The following is a 13,453-nucleotide window of genomic DNA, read 5'->3' as shown; positions in this document are numbered from 1 at the left end:
CATACGTGTAGTCTGCAGCAGCGATTAGGACATCGACCCCAACTTCCGAATTCGTTTGCATTGACCGCACCAAAGGTGCACGCCTTGGTGTGCACCCTGGAGTGCACTTTGGTGCTCACCTCGGTGCACACTTTGGTGTGCACCTCGGTGTGCACCAAAGGTGCGCACCTTGGAGCGCACCAAAGGTGTACACTTTGGAGCGCACCACATAGGGTCTTTGAGAGGTTGGCGCAGTGCGCACACCAAGGTGGGTGTTGAGGTGCGTGCCGAGGTGGGTGGGTGCTAGGGTGCGCTCCATGGTGGGTGCCAGGGTGGGTGCGTGCTAGGGTGGATTCCAAAGAGGGTCATAGGGTGGGTGCCAAGGTGGGTTGGTGATATAGTGGGTTCAAAGGTGGGTACTAGGGTGGGTTCCAAGGTGGGTCACAAGTTGGGTGCCAGGATGCGTGGGTGTTAGGTTGGGTGCCAAGGTGGGCTCCTGCGTGGGTGGGTGCTAGGGTGGGTTTCAAGGTGGACGCGAGGGCGGGTGCCAAGGTGGGTAACAAGTTGGGTGTTAGGATGGGTGAGTGCTAGAGTGGGTGCCAAGGTGGGTGGGTGCTAAGGTGGATGCCAAGGTGGTTCACAGGGTGGGTGGGTTCTAGGGTGAGTTCCAAGGTGGGTCACAGGTTCAGTGCTAGGGTGGGTGTCAAGGCGGGTGTCGAGGTGCCTGGGTGCTAGGGTGTGGATGCCAATGTGGGTCATAGGGTGGGTACTAGGGTGGGCTGCAATGTGGGTGCCAAGGTGGGTAACATGCTCGGTGGGTTCTAAATTGGGTGCCAGGGTGGGTGTGCACCCACCTTGCCCGAGGTGGGTGCCAAGGTGCCAGTGTGGGTGGGTGCTAAGGTGGATGCCAAGGTGGGTGAGAAGGTGGGTGATAGGTTGAGTGGTAGGATGGGTGGGTGCCAAGATGGGTCACAGGGTGGGTGCAAGGGTGGGTAGGTGCTAGGGTTGGTGTCAGGGTGGGTGGGTGCTAGGTTGGGTTCCAAGGTGGGTGCGAGGGTGAGTGTCAAGGTGGGTCACAGGTTAGGTGCTAGGATGGGTGAGTGCTAGGGTGCAAAGGTGCCAGGGTGGGTGCTAGGATGGGTCGATGCTAGGGTGAGTGGCAAGGTGGGTCCACAAGTGTCAAGGTGGGTGCCGAGGTGGGTGCCAAGTCGGCGACTGCTATGGTGGATGCCAAGGTGGGTCACGGGGTGGGTGCCAAGTTGCTAGGTTGGGTTCCAAGGTGGGTGCCAACGTGGGTGCTAGGGTGCGTGGGTTAAAGGGTGTGTCACAACGTGGGTGCCAGGATGGGTGCGCACCCACACTGGCCAAGACGGGTGCGGGTGCAAGGTTGGGTTCCAAGCCCGGTCACAGGCTGGGTGCTAGGATGGGTGGGTGCCAAGGTGGGCACCAGGGTGGGTGCACCCACCCTGGCCAAGGTGGGTCACGGGGTGGGTCCTAGGGTGGGTAACGGGGTGGGTACTAAGGTGCGTGCCAAGGTGGGTCATAGGGTGGGTGCCAAGGTGGGCACCAGGGTGGGTGTGCACCAACCCTAGCCAGGGTAGGTCACGGGGTGGTTGTCGGGGTGGGCGTCAAGGAGCCAAGGTGGGTGGCAAGTAGCCAAGTTGCGTGCCAAGGTGGGTGTCGGGGTGGGTGCCAAGGATCCAAGGTGGGTGCCAAGGAACCAAGGTGGGTGTCTGGGTGGGTGCCGAGGTGGGAGCCAGGGTGGGTCCCAAGGTGAGTGCAAAGGTGGGTGCCAGGGTCAAGGTGAGTGCCAATGTGGGTTCCAAGGTGCCAGGGTCAGGGTGAGTGCCAATGTGGGTTCAAAGGTGCTAAGTTGGGTGCGAGGTTGGGTGCGAGGGTGGGTGGGTGCCAAGGTGTGCTAGGTGGAAGCCCGGGTGGGTCGGCATCCCATGGGTGTCGAGTTGGGTGCCTGATGGGTGCTTCTTGTCAAGTTTTAGTCGTCGGGACTCATTTCGAGCCTTAGAGGTCGTTTCTTGTCCGGTTGCCCTGTCTTCGACCTGGGAACCCAATTTTGGTCCTCGGGTCCCATTTTTTTTTGTCTCGCATCCCACTTTTGGCCTGTGGCCTTTTCGGGGTCGATTCTCGTTTTGGGCATCAGAGCATGTTTCTTCTCCTAAAACCCAATATTTGTTTATTAAGTCTCGGAACACATTTTTGTTCTCGTGGACCCATCATGGGTCTTGGAACGCATTTGTGGTCCTTGGGTCCCATTTTGCATCCCGAAACTTGTGTTTTGGTGCTTGATCCCTATTTTGGGTGCCCACCTTGCACCAAGTGCGCACCCGGGGCAAACCGAGCGCCTTGGTGCACCGGGGCAAGATCGAGCGTGCACCCGAGGCGCCCCGAACATGCACCAAGGTGCACTCGGCCCACATGTGAGCGCAGGTCGTTGCGCCCGAGGTGGTGTGTGGGCACCGCGTTGCAGACGGGACACTGCACGCACACGACGCCCCCTCCAGGTGCACGCACGTAGGCCGGGCCGGGTGCACACCCGACGCCCTAGCAAGGTGCGCGCACCCGGGCAGGGCTCACACTTGGCGAACGGGGCGCACTTCGCGAGGGAGGGTGTGCACCTCGACGGGGGTGGGTGGCCGGGGTGGATTCGCACGTGGGTCGCGGTTTGCTAAGTACACACTGCGACAAGCTCATAACGGGTGCGATCATACCAGCATTAGTGCACCGGATCCCATCAGAACTCCGCAGTTAAGCGCGCTTGGGCCGGAGTAGTACTGGGATGGGTGACCTCCCGGGAAGTCCCGGTGTTGCACCCTTTTTTAGTTTTTCGCCGGGCGTCGCAATGCTATTTGAATAAACCTTTTGCCCGTTTGCGTTCTCGTCGGGGCCGGGCCGGGCCGGGGTGCGCTGCCCGCACTACCGCGCGCGCGCGGGGGCGACACCGAGCGCGCACCCGAGGCGCCCCGAGCACACAGGCCACGGTGCAACCCGGGCGTTGTGCGCGCACCCCGGTGCGCCCGAGGTGCTGCGCGCGCACCCAGGTGAAATCGGTGTGCACCTCGGCCAGTGCGCGCTCGGTCGAGTCGCGCACGTTGGCCAAGGTGCACGGTGATGTTTCTTACTCTAAGGTTCCGCACCAGACGCCCGGGACAGGTGAGCGAAGCTGGGCGGGGCCGGGTGCGCGGCCGGGGCAGGTGCACGCAGCTGGAGAGAGCTTTGGAGCACACTTCGGAGCGCACCAATGATGCGCTCCATTCAAAAGTTTCCTGAAAAGGCAAAAAAAGTTGAGATTATAGAATTTCCCACTTGAGAGATTGTAAAAAAAAAAAATTTAAAATGAAGGAAACGCGGGTGCCAAGGTGTGCGCAGCCCAGCCAAGGTGTGCGCACCAAGGCGCCCACCCTGGCGAAGGTGCACGCAAGGTGCGCACCCGAGGCAAACCGGACAATTAACCCAACTTTCGACTTCGCGCGCACCTTGGAGCGCACTTCGGAGCGCTCCTTGGTGCGCACCAATCTTGGGCACCTCGGAGTGCACCATGGCGCCCACCAAGGTGCGCACCCGGGGCAAACCGAGCTCCGACTTCGTGCGCACCTTGGAGCGCACGAAAGGTGCGCACCATGGCGCCCACCAAGGTGCGCAGCCCAGCCAAGGCGTGCGCATCAAGGTGCGCACCCTGGCGAAGGTGCGCACCCGGGGCAAACCGAGCTCCGACTTCGTGCGCACCTTGGAGCGCACAAAAGGTGCGCAACCCAGCCAAGGTGTGCGCACCCCGGTCAAACCGAGCTCCGAATCGTGCGCACCAGAGGTGCACGCCATCGTGCGCACCTTGGAGCACACTTCGGAGCCCTCCTTGGTGCGCGCCGATGTTGCGCACCTCGGAGCGCACCCGGGGAAAACAATGCAATTAACCCGACTTTCGACTTCGTGGGCACCTCGGAGCGCTCTCGGGTTCGCACCTCGGAGCACACCGAGGTGCGCACCTTTGATGCGCTGCCTTCACCAATTTCCAGAAAAGGCAAGAAAACATTGAGAAGGTGTGCGCACCGAGGTGCCCACCCTGGCGAAGGTGCACGCGAGGTGCGCACCCGGGGCAAACCGGGCTCCGACTTCGTGCACGCCGCACCTTGGAGCACACTTCGGAGCGCTCCTTGGTGCGCACCAGGGCGCGCAACCCAGCCGAGGTGCCCACCCCGGCGAAGGTGCACGCGAGGTGCGCACCCGGGGCAAACCGGGCTCCGACTTCGTGCACGCCATGGTGCCCACCGCGGCGAAGGTGCACGCGAGGTGCGCACCCGGGGCAAACCGGGCTCCGACTTCGTGCACGCCGCACCTTGGAGCACACTTCGGAGCGCTCCTTGGTGCGCACCATGGTGCCCACCAGGGCGCGCAACCCCGCCGAAGGTGCACGCGAGGTGCGCACCCGGGGCAAACCGGGCTCCGACTTCGTGCACGCCGCACCTTGGAGCACACTTCGGAGCGCTCCTTGGTGCGCACCATGGTGCCCACCAGGGCGCGCAACCCCGCCGAAGGTGCACGCGAGGTGCGCACCCGGGGCAAACCGGGCTCCGACTTCGTGCACGCCATGGTGCGCACCGCGGCGAAGGTGCGCACCCGGGGCAAACCGGGCTCCGACTTCGTGCACGCCGCACCTTGGAGCACACTTCGGAGCGCTCCTTGGTGCGCACCAGGGCGCGCAACCCAGCCGAGGTGCCCACCCCGGCGAAGGTGCACGCGAGGTGCGTACCCGGGGCAAACCGGGCTCCGACTTCGTGCACGCCGCACCTTGGAGCACACTTCGGAGCGCTCCTTGGTGCGCACCATGGTGCCCACCAGGCCGCGCAACCCAGCCAAGGTGTGCGCACCAAGGTGCACGCGAGGTGCGCACCCGGGGCAAACCGGGGTCCGACTTCGTGCACGCCGCACCTTGGAGCACACATCGGGGCGCTCCCGGGTTCGCACCGGCGTTGCGCACCGTGGTGGGCACCTCGGAGCACACCAAGGTGGGCAGCGAGGTGCGCACCTTTGATGCGATGCCTTCACTAATTTCCATAAAAGGCAAAAAAAAAACGAGATTTTAAAATTTCCGTTTTGAAAGATAGTGAGAAAAAGGGAATGCTGGTGCCATCTTGAGCCCGCCCTGGTGCGCAGCCCAGCCAAGGTGTGCGCACCAAGGTGCCCACCCTGGCGAAGGTGCGCGCCCGGGCAATTAACCCAACTTCCAACTTCGCGCGCGCCAGGGTGGGAGCGCACCCAACAACCGGGCCTGGGAAGAGCCAATGCGAGAAACCCCACCAAACGCTCTGACAAAAAAAGAGGGGGCGCTCCAGTAACCCCGCTTCGGAGCGCACCCTGGGCAAACCCAGCCAAGGTGCCCACCCCGGCCAAGGTGCAGGCGAGGTGCGCACCCGGGGCAAACCGGGCTCCGACAACGTGCACGCCGCACCTTGGAGCACACTTCGTAGCGCTCCCGGGTGCGCACCTCAGAGCACACCAAGGTGGGCAGCGAGGTGCGCACCTTTGATGCGCTGCCTTCACTAATTTCCAGAAAAGGCAAAAAAAAAAGGAGATTTTAAAATTTCCGTTTTGAAAGATAGTGAAAAAAACGGAACGCGCGTGCCATCTTGAGCCCGCCCTGGTGCGCAGCCCAGGTAAGGTGCCCACCCTGGCAAAGGTGCGCACCCGGGCAATTAACCCTACTTCCGACTTCGTGCGCGCCAGGGTGGCAACCGGGCCTCGGAAGAGCCAATGCGAGAAACCCCACCAAACGCTCCGACAAAAAAAGAGGCGGCGCTCCAATAACCCCGCTTCGGAGCGCAGCCGGGGCAAACCCAGCCAAGGTGCCCACCCCGACGAAGGTGCACGCGAGGTGCGCACCCGGGGCAAACCGGGCTCCGACAACGTGCACGCAGCACCTTGGAGCACACTTCGAAGCACTCCCGGGTGCCCACCGGCGTTGCGCACCGTGGTGGGCAGCGAGGTGCGCACCTTTGATGCGCTGCCTTCACTAATTTCCAGAAAAAGGCAAACAAAAATGAGATTTTAAAATTTCCGTTTTGAAAGATAGTGAAAAAAAAGGAACGCGGGTGCCATCTTGAGCCCGCCCTGGTGCGCAGCCCAGGCAAGGCATGCGCACCAAGGTGCCCACCCGAGGTGCACACGCGGGGCAAACCGGGCTCCGACTTCGTGCAGGCCGCACCTTGGAGCACACTTCGGAGCGCTCCTTGGTGCGCACCATGGTGCCCACCAGGGCGCGCAACCCAGCCAAGGTCTGCACACCAAGGTGCCCACCCCGGCGAAGGTGCACGCGAGGTGCGCACCCGGGGCAAACCGGGCTCCGACTTCGTGCACGCCATGGTGCCCACCGCGGCGAAGGTGCACGCGAGGTGCGCACCCGGGGCAAACCGGGCTCCGACTTCGTGCACGCCGCACCTTGGAGCACACTTCGGAGCGCTCCTTGGTGCGCACCATGGTGCCCACCAGGGCGCGCAACCCAGCCAAGGTGTGCGCACCAAGGTGCACGCGAGGTGCGCACCCGGGGCAAACCGGGGTCCGACTTCGTGCACGCCGCACCTTGGAGCACACATCGGAGCGCTCCCAGGTTCGCACCAGCGTTGCGCACCTTTGATGCGCTGCCTTCACTAATTTCCAGAAAAGGCAAAAAAAAACGATATTTTAAAATTTCCGTTCTGAAAGATAGTGAAAAAAACGGAACGCGGGTGCCATCTTGAGCCCTTCCTGGTGCGCAGCCCAGGCAAGTTGTGCGCACCAAGGTGCCCACCCTGGCGGAGGTGCGCGCCCGGGGCAAACCGGGCTCCGACTTCGTGCACTGCATGGTGCCCACCAAGGCGCGCAACCCAGCCAAGGTGCCCACCGCAGCGAAGGTGCACGCGAGGTGCACACCCGGGGCAAACCGGGCTCCGACTTCGTGCACGCCGCACCTTGGAGCACACTTCAGAGCGCTCCTTGGTGCGCACCAGGGCGCGCAACCCAGCCGAGGTGCCCACCCCGGCGAAGGTGCACGCGAGGTGCGCACCCGGGGCAAACCGGGCTCCGACTTCGTGCACGCCATGGTGCCCACCGCGGCGAAGGTGCGCACCCGGGGCAAACCGGGCTCCGACTTCGTGCACGCCGCACCTTGGAGCACACTTCGGAGCGCTCCTTGGTGCGCACCATGGTGCCCACCAGGCCGCGCAACCCAGCCAAGGTGTGCGCACCAAGGTGCACGCGAGGTGCGCACCCGGGGCAAACCGGGGTCCGACTTCGTGCACGCCGCACCTTGGAGCACACATCGGGGCGCTCCCGGGTTCGCACCGGCGTTGCGCACCGTGGTGGGCACCTCGGAGCACACCAAGGTGGGCAGCGAGGTGCGCACCTTTGATGCGATGCCTTCACTAATTTCCATAAAAGGCAAAAAAAAAACGAGATTTTAAAATTTCCGTTTTGAAAGATAGTGAGAAAAAGGGAATGCTGGTGCCATCTTGAGCCCGCCCTGGTGCGCAGCCCAGCCAAGGTTTGCGCACCAAGGTGCCCACCCTGGCGAAGGTGCGCGCCCGGGCAATTAACCCAACTTCCAACTTCGCGCGCGCCAGGGTGGGAGCGCACCCAACAACCGGGCCTGGGAAGAGCCAATGCGAGAAACCCCACCAAACTCTCTGACAAAAAAAGAGGGGGCGCTCCAGTAACCCCGCTTCGGAGCGCACCCTGGGCAAACCCAGCCAAGGTGCCCACCCCGGCCAAGGTGCAGGCGAGGTGCGCACCCGGGGCAAACCGGGCTCCGACAACGTGCACGCCGCACCTTGGAGCACACTTCGTAGCGCTCCCGGGTGCGCACCTCAGAGCACACCAAGGTGGGCAGCGAGGTGCGCACCTTTGATGCGCTGCCTTCACTAATTTCCAGAAAAGGCAAAAAAAAAAGGAGATTTTAAAATTTCCGTTTTGAAAGATAGTGAAAAAAACGGAACGCGCGTGCCATCTTGAGCCCGCCCTGGTGCGCAGCCCAGGTAAGGTGCCACCCTGGCAAAGGTGCGCACCCGGGCAATTAACCCTACTTCCGACTTCGTGCGCGCCAGGGTGGCAACCGGGCCTCGGAAGAGCCAATGCGAGAAACCCCACCAAACGCTCCGACAAAAAAAGAGGCGGCGCTCCAATAACCCCGCTTCGGAGCGCAGCCGGGGCAAACCAAGCCAAGGTGCCCACCCCGACGAAGGTGCACGCGAGGTGCGCACCCGGGGCAAACCGGGCTCCGACAACGTGCACGCAGCACCTTGGAGCACACTTCGAAGCACTCCCGGGTGCCCACCGGCGTTGCGCACCGTGGTGGGCAGCGAGGTGCGCACCTTTGATGCGCTGCCTTCACTAATTTCCAGAAAAAGGCAAAAAAAAATGAGATTTTAAAATTTCCGTTTTGAAAGATAGTGAAAAAAAAGGAACGCGGGTGCCATCTTGAGCCCGCCCTGGTGCGCAGCCCAGGCAAGGCATGCGCACCAAGGTGCCCACCCGAGGTGCACACCCGGGGCAAACCGGGCTCCGACTTCGTGCAGGCCGCACCTTGGAGCACACTTCGGAGCGCTCCTTGGTGCGCACCATGGTGCCCACCAGGGCGCACCCGGGGCAAACCGGGCTCCGACTTCGTGCACGCCGCACCTTGGAGCACACATCGGAGCGCTCCCAGGTTCGCACCAGCGTTGCGCACCTTTGATGCGCTGCCTTCACTAATTTCCAGAAAAGGCAAAAAAAAACGATATTTTAAAATTTCCGTTCTGAAAGATAGTGAAAAAAACGGAACGCGGGTGCCATCTTGAGCCCTTCCTGGTGCGCAGCCCAGGCAAGTTGTGCGCACCAAGGTGCCCACCCTGGCGGAGGTGCGCGCCCGGGGCAAACCGGGCTCCGACTTCGTGCACTGCATGGTGCCCACCAAGGCGCGCAACCCAGCCAAGGTGCCCACCGCAGCGAAGGTGCACGCGAGGTGCGCACCCGAGGTGCACACCCGGGGCAAACCGGGCTCCGACTTCGTGCACGCCGCACCTTGGAGCACACTTCAGAGCGCTCCTTGGTACGCACCAGGGCGCGCAACCCAGCCAAGGTGCTCACCCCGGCGAAGGTGCACGCGAGGTGCGCACCCGGGGCAAACCGGGCTCGAACTTCGTGCACGCCGCACCTTGGAGCACACATCGGAGCGCTCCCGGGTTCGCACCAGCATTGCGCACCTTTGATGCGCTGCCTTCACTAATTTCCAGAAAAGGCAAAAAAAAGAAAAAAATGAGATTTTAAAATTTCCGTTTTGAAAGATAGTGAAAAAAACGGAACGCGGGTGCCATCTTGAGCCCGCCCTGGTGTGCAGCCCAGGCAAGTTGTGCGCACCAAGGCACCCACCCTGGCCAAGGTGGGTCACGGGGTGGGTCCTAGGGTGGGTAACGGGGTGGGTACTAAGGTGCGTGCCAAGGTGGGTCATAGGGTGGGTGCCAAGGTGGGCACCAGGGTGGGTGTGCACCAACCCTAGCCAGGGTAGGTCACGGGGTGGTTGTCGGGGTGGGCGTCAAGGAGCCAAGGTGGGTGGCAAGTAGCCAAGTTGCGTGCCAAGGTGGGTGTCGGGGTGGGTGCCAAGGATCCAAGGTGGGTGCCAAGGAACCAAGGTGGGTGTCTGGGTGGGTGCCGAGGTGGGAGCCAGGGTGGGTCCCAAGGTGAGTGCAAAGGTGGGTGCCAGGGTCAAGGTGAGTGCCAATGTGGGTTCCAAGGTGCCAGGGTCAGGGTGAGTGCCAATGTGGGTTCAAAGGTGCTAAGTTGGGTGCGAGGTTGGGTGCGAGGGTGGGTGGGTGCCAAGGTGTGCTAGGTGGAAGCCCGGGTGGGTCGGCATCCCATGGGTGTCGAGTTGGGTGCCTGATGGGTGCTTCTTGTCAAGTTTTAGTCGTCGGGACTCATTTCGAGCCTTAGAGGTCGTTTCTTGTCCGGTTGCCCTGTCTTCGACCTGGGAACCCAATTTTGGTCCTCGGGTCCCATTTTTTTTTGTCTCGCATCCCACTTTTGGCCTGTGGCCTTTTCGGGGTCGATTCTCGTTTTGGGCATCAGAGCATGTTTCTTCTCCTAAAACCCAATATTTGTTTATTAAGTCTCGGAACACATTTTTGTTCTCGTGGACCCATCATGGGTCTTGGAACGCATTTGTGGTCCTTGGGTCCCATTTTGCATCCCGAAACTTGTGTTTTGGTGCTTGATCCCTATTTTGGGTGCCCACCTTGCACCAAGTGCGCACCCGGGGCAAACCGAGCGCCTTGGTGCACCGGGGCAAGATCGAGCGTGCACCCGAGGCGCCCCGAACATGCACCAAGGTGCACTCGGCCCACATGTGAGCGCAGGTCGTTGCGCCCGAGGTGGTGTGTGGGCACCGCGTTGCAGACGGGACACTGCACGCACACGACGCCCCCTCCAGGTGCACGCACGTAGGCCGGGCCGGGTGCACACCCGACGCCCTAGCAAGGTGCGCGCACCCGGGCAGGGCTCACACTTGGCGAACGGGGCGCACTTCGCGAGGGAGGGTGTGCACCTCGACGGGGGTGGGTGGCCGGGGTGGATTCGCACGTGGGTCGCGGTTTGCTAAGTACACACTGCGACAAGCTCATAACGGGTGCGATCATACCAGCGTTAGTGCACCGGATCCCATCAGAACTCCGCAGTTAAGCGCGCTTGGGCCGGAGTAGTACTGGGATGGGTGACCTCCCGGGAAGTCCCGGTGTTGCACCCTTTTTTAGTTTTTCGCCGGGCGTCGCAATGCTATTTGAATAAACCTTTTGCCCGTTTGCGTTCTCGTCGGGGCCGGGCCGGGCCGGGGTGCGCTGCCCGCACTACCGCGCGCGCGGGGGCGACACCGAGCGCGCACCCGAGGCGCCCCGAGCACACAGGCCACGGTGCAACCTGGGCGTTGTGCGCGCACCCCGGTGCGCCCGAGGTGCTGCGCGCGCACCCAGGTGAAATCGGTGTGCACCTCGGCCAGTGCGCGCTCGGTCGAGTCGCGCACGTTGGCCAAGGTGCACGGTGATGTTTCTTACTCTAAGGTTCCGCACCAGACGCCCGGGACAGGTGAGCGAAGCTGGGCGGGGCCGGGTGCGCGGCCGGGGCAGGTGCACGCAGCTGGAGAGAGCTTTGGAGCACACTTCGGAGCGCACCAATGATGCGCTCCATTCAAAAGTTTCCTGAAAAGGCAAAAAAAGTTGAGATTATAGAATTTCCCACTTGAGAGATTGTAAAAAAAAAAAATTTAAAATGAAGGAAACGCGGGTGCCAAGGTGTGCGCAGCCCAGCCAAGGTGTGCGCACCAAGGCGCCCACCCTGGCGAAGGTGCACGCAAGGTGCGCACCCGAGGCAAACCGGACAATTAACCCAACTTTCGACTTCGCGCGCACCTTGGAGCGCACTTCGGAGCGCTCCTTGGTGCGCACCAATCTTGGGCACCTCGGAGTGCACCATGGCGCCCACCAAGGTGCGCACCCGGGGCAAACCGAGCTCCGACTTCGTGCGCACCTTGGAGCGCACGAAAGGTGCGCACCATGGCGCCCACCAAGGTGCGCAGCCCAGCCAAGGCGTGCGCATCAAGGTGCGCACCCTGGCGAAGGTGCGCACCCGGGGCAAACCGAGCTCCGACTTCGTGCGCACCTTGGAGCGCACAAAAGGTGCGCAACCCAGCCAAGGTGTGCGCACCCCGGTCAAACCGAGCTCCGAATCGTGCGCACCAGAGGTGCACGCCATCGTGCGCACCTTGGAGCACACTTCGGAGCCCTCCTTGGTGCGCGCCGATGTTGCGCACCTCGGAGCGCACCCGGGGAAAACAATGCAATTAACCCGACTTTCGACTTCGTGGGCACCTCGGAGCGCTCTCGGGTTCGCACCTCGGAGCACACCGAGGTGCGCACCTTTGATGCGCTGCCTTCACCAATTTCCAGAAAAGGCAAGAAAACATTGAGAAGGTGTGCGCACCGAGGTGCCCACCCTGGCGAAGGTGCACGCGAGGTGCGCACCCGGGGCAAACCGGGCTCCGACTTCGTGCACGCCGCACCTTGGAGCACACTTCGGAGCGCTCCTTGGTGCGCACCAGGGCGCGCAACCCAGCCGAGGTGCCCACCCCGGCGAAGGTGCACGCGAGGTGCGCACCCGGGGCAAACCGGGCTCCGACTTCGTGCACGCCATGGTGCCCACCGCGGCGAAGGTGCACGCGAGGTGCGCACCCGGGGCAAACCGGGCTCCGACTTCGTGCACGCCGCACCTTGGAGCACACTTCGGAGCGCTCCTTGGTGCGCACCATGGTGCCCACCAGGGCGCGCAACCCCGCCGAAGGTGCACGCGAGGTGCGCACCCGGGGCAAACCGGGCTCCGACTTCGTGCACGCCGCACCTTGGAGCACACTTCGGAGCGCTCCTTGGTGCGCACCATGGTGCCCACCAGGGCGGGCAACCCCGCCGAAGGTGCACGCGAGGTGCGCACCCGGGGCAAACCGGGCTCCGACTTCGTGCACGCCATGGTGCGCACCGCGGCGAAGGTGCGCACCCGGGGCAAACCGGGCTCCGACTTCGTGCACGCCGCACCTTGGAGCACACTTCGGAGCGCTCCTTGGTGCGCACCAGGGCGCGCAACCCAGCCGAGGTGCCCACCCCGGCGAAGGTGCACGCGAGGTGCGTACCCGGGGCAAACCGGGCTCCGACTTCGTGCACGCCGCACCTTGGAGCACACTTCGGAGCGCTCCTTGGTGCGCACCATGGTGCCCACCAGGCCGCGCAACCCAGCCAAGGTGTGCGCACCAAGGTGCACGCGAGGTGCGCACCCGGGGCAAACCGGGGTCCGACTTCGTGCACGCCGCACCTTGGAGCACACATCGGGGCGCTCCCGGGTTCGCACCGGCGTTGCGCACCGTGGTGGGCACCTCGGAGCACACCAAGGTGGGCAGCGAGGTGCGCACCTTTGATGCGATGCCTTCACTAATTTCCATAAAAGGCAAAAAAAAAACGAGATTTTAAAATTTCCGTTTTGAAAGATAGTGAGAAAAAGGGAATGCTGGTGCCATCTTGAGCCCGCCCTGGTGCGCAGCCCAGCCAAGGTGTGCGCACCAAGGTGCCCACCCTGGCGAAGGTGCGCGCCCGGGCAATTAACCCAACTTCCAACTTCGCGCGCGCCAGGGTGGGAGCGCACCCAACAACCGGGCCTGGGAAGAGCCAATGCGAGAAACCCCACCAAACGCTCTGACAAAAAAAGAGGGGGCGCTCCAGTAACCCCGCTTCGGAGCGCACCCTGGGCAAACCCAGCCAAGGTGCCCACCCCGGCCAAGGTGCAGGCGAGGTGCGCACCCGGGGCAAACCGGGCTCCGACAACGTGCACGCCGCACCTTGGAGCACACTTCGTAGCGCTCCCGGGTGCGCACCTCAGAGCACACCAAGGTGGGCAGCGAGGTGCGCACCTTTGATGCGCTGCCTTC

The 13,453-nt window shown here is 63.0% G+C and overlaps 2 non-coding genes across 2 annotated transcripts; both read left to right on the top strand.

Annotated features, from left to right (window-relative positions):
• Positions 1-2,691: 2,691 nt before the first annotated feature.
• On the top strand, positions 2,692-2,810 carry LOC131862785 (5S ribosomal RNA). Its single transcript, XR_009361722.1, has one exon. It is a non-coding gene; the product is annotated as a 5S ribosomal RNA (ribosomal RNA).
• Positions 2,811-10,616: 7,806 nt separating this feature from the next.
• LOC131862784 (5S ribosomal RNA) lies at positions 10,617-10,735 on the top strand. The gene has a single exon (XR_009361721.1). It is a non-coding gene; the product is annotated as a 5S ribosomal RNA (ribosomal RNA).
• Positions 10,736-13,453: the final 2,718 nt, after the last annotated feature.

This window comes from Cryptomeria japonica, unplaced genomic scaffold (assembly GCF_030272615.1).
Source record: "Cryptomeria japonica unplaced genomic scaffold, Sugi_1.0 HiC_scaffold_51, whole genome shotgun sequence".
NCBI lineage: Eukaryota > Viridiplantae > Streptophyta > Pinopsida > Cupressales > Cupressaceae > Cryptomeria > Cryptomeria japonica.
The sequence above is the reverse complement of the archived record's forward strand: the minus strand, read 5'-3'. Positions and strand labels throughout refer to the sequence as shown.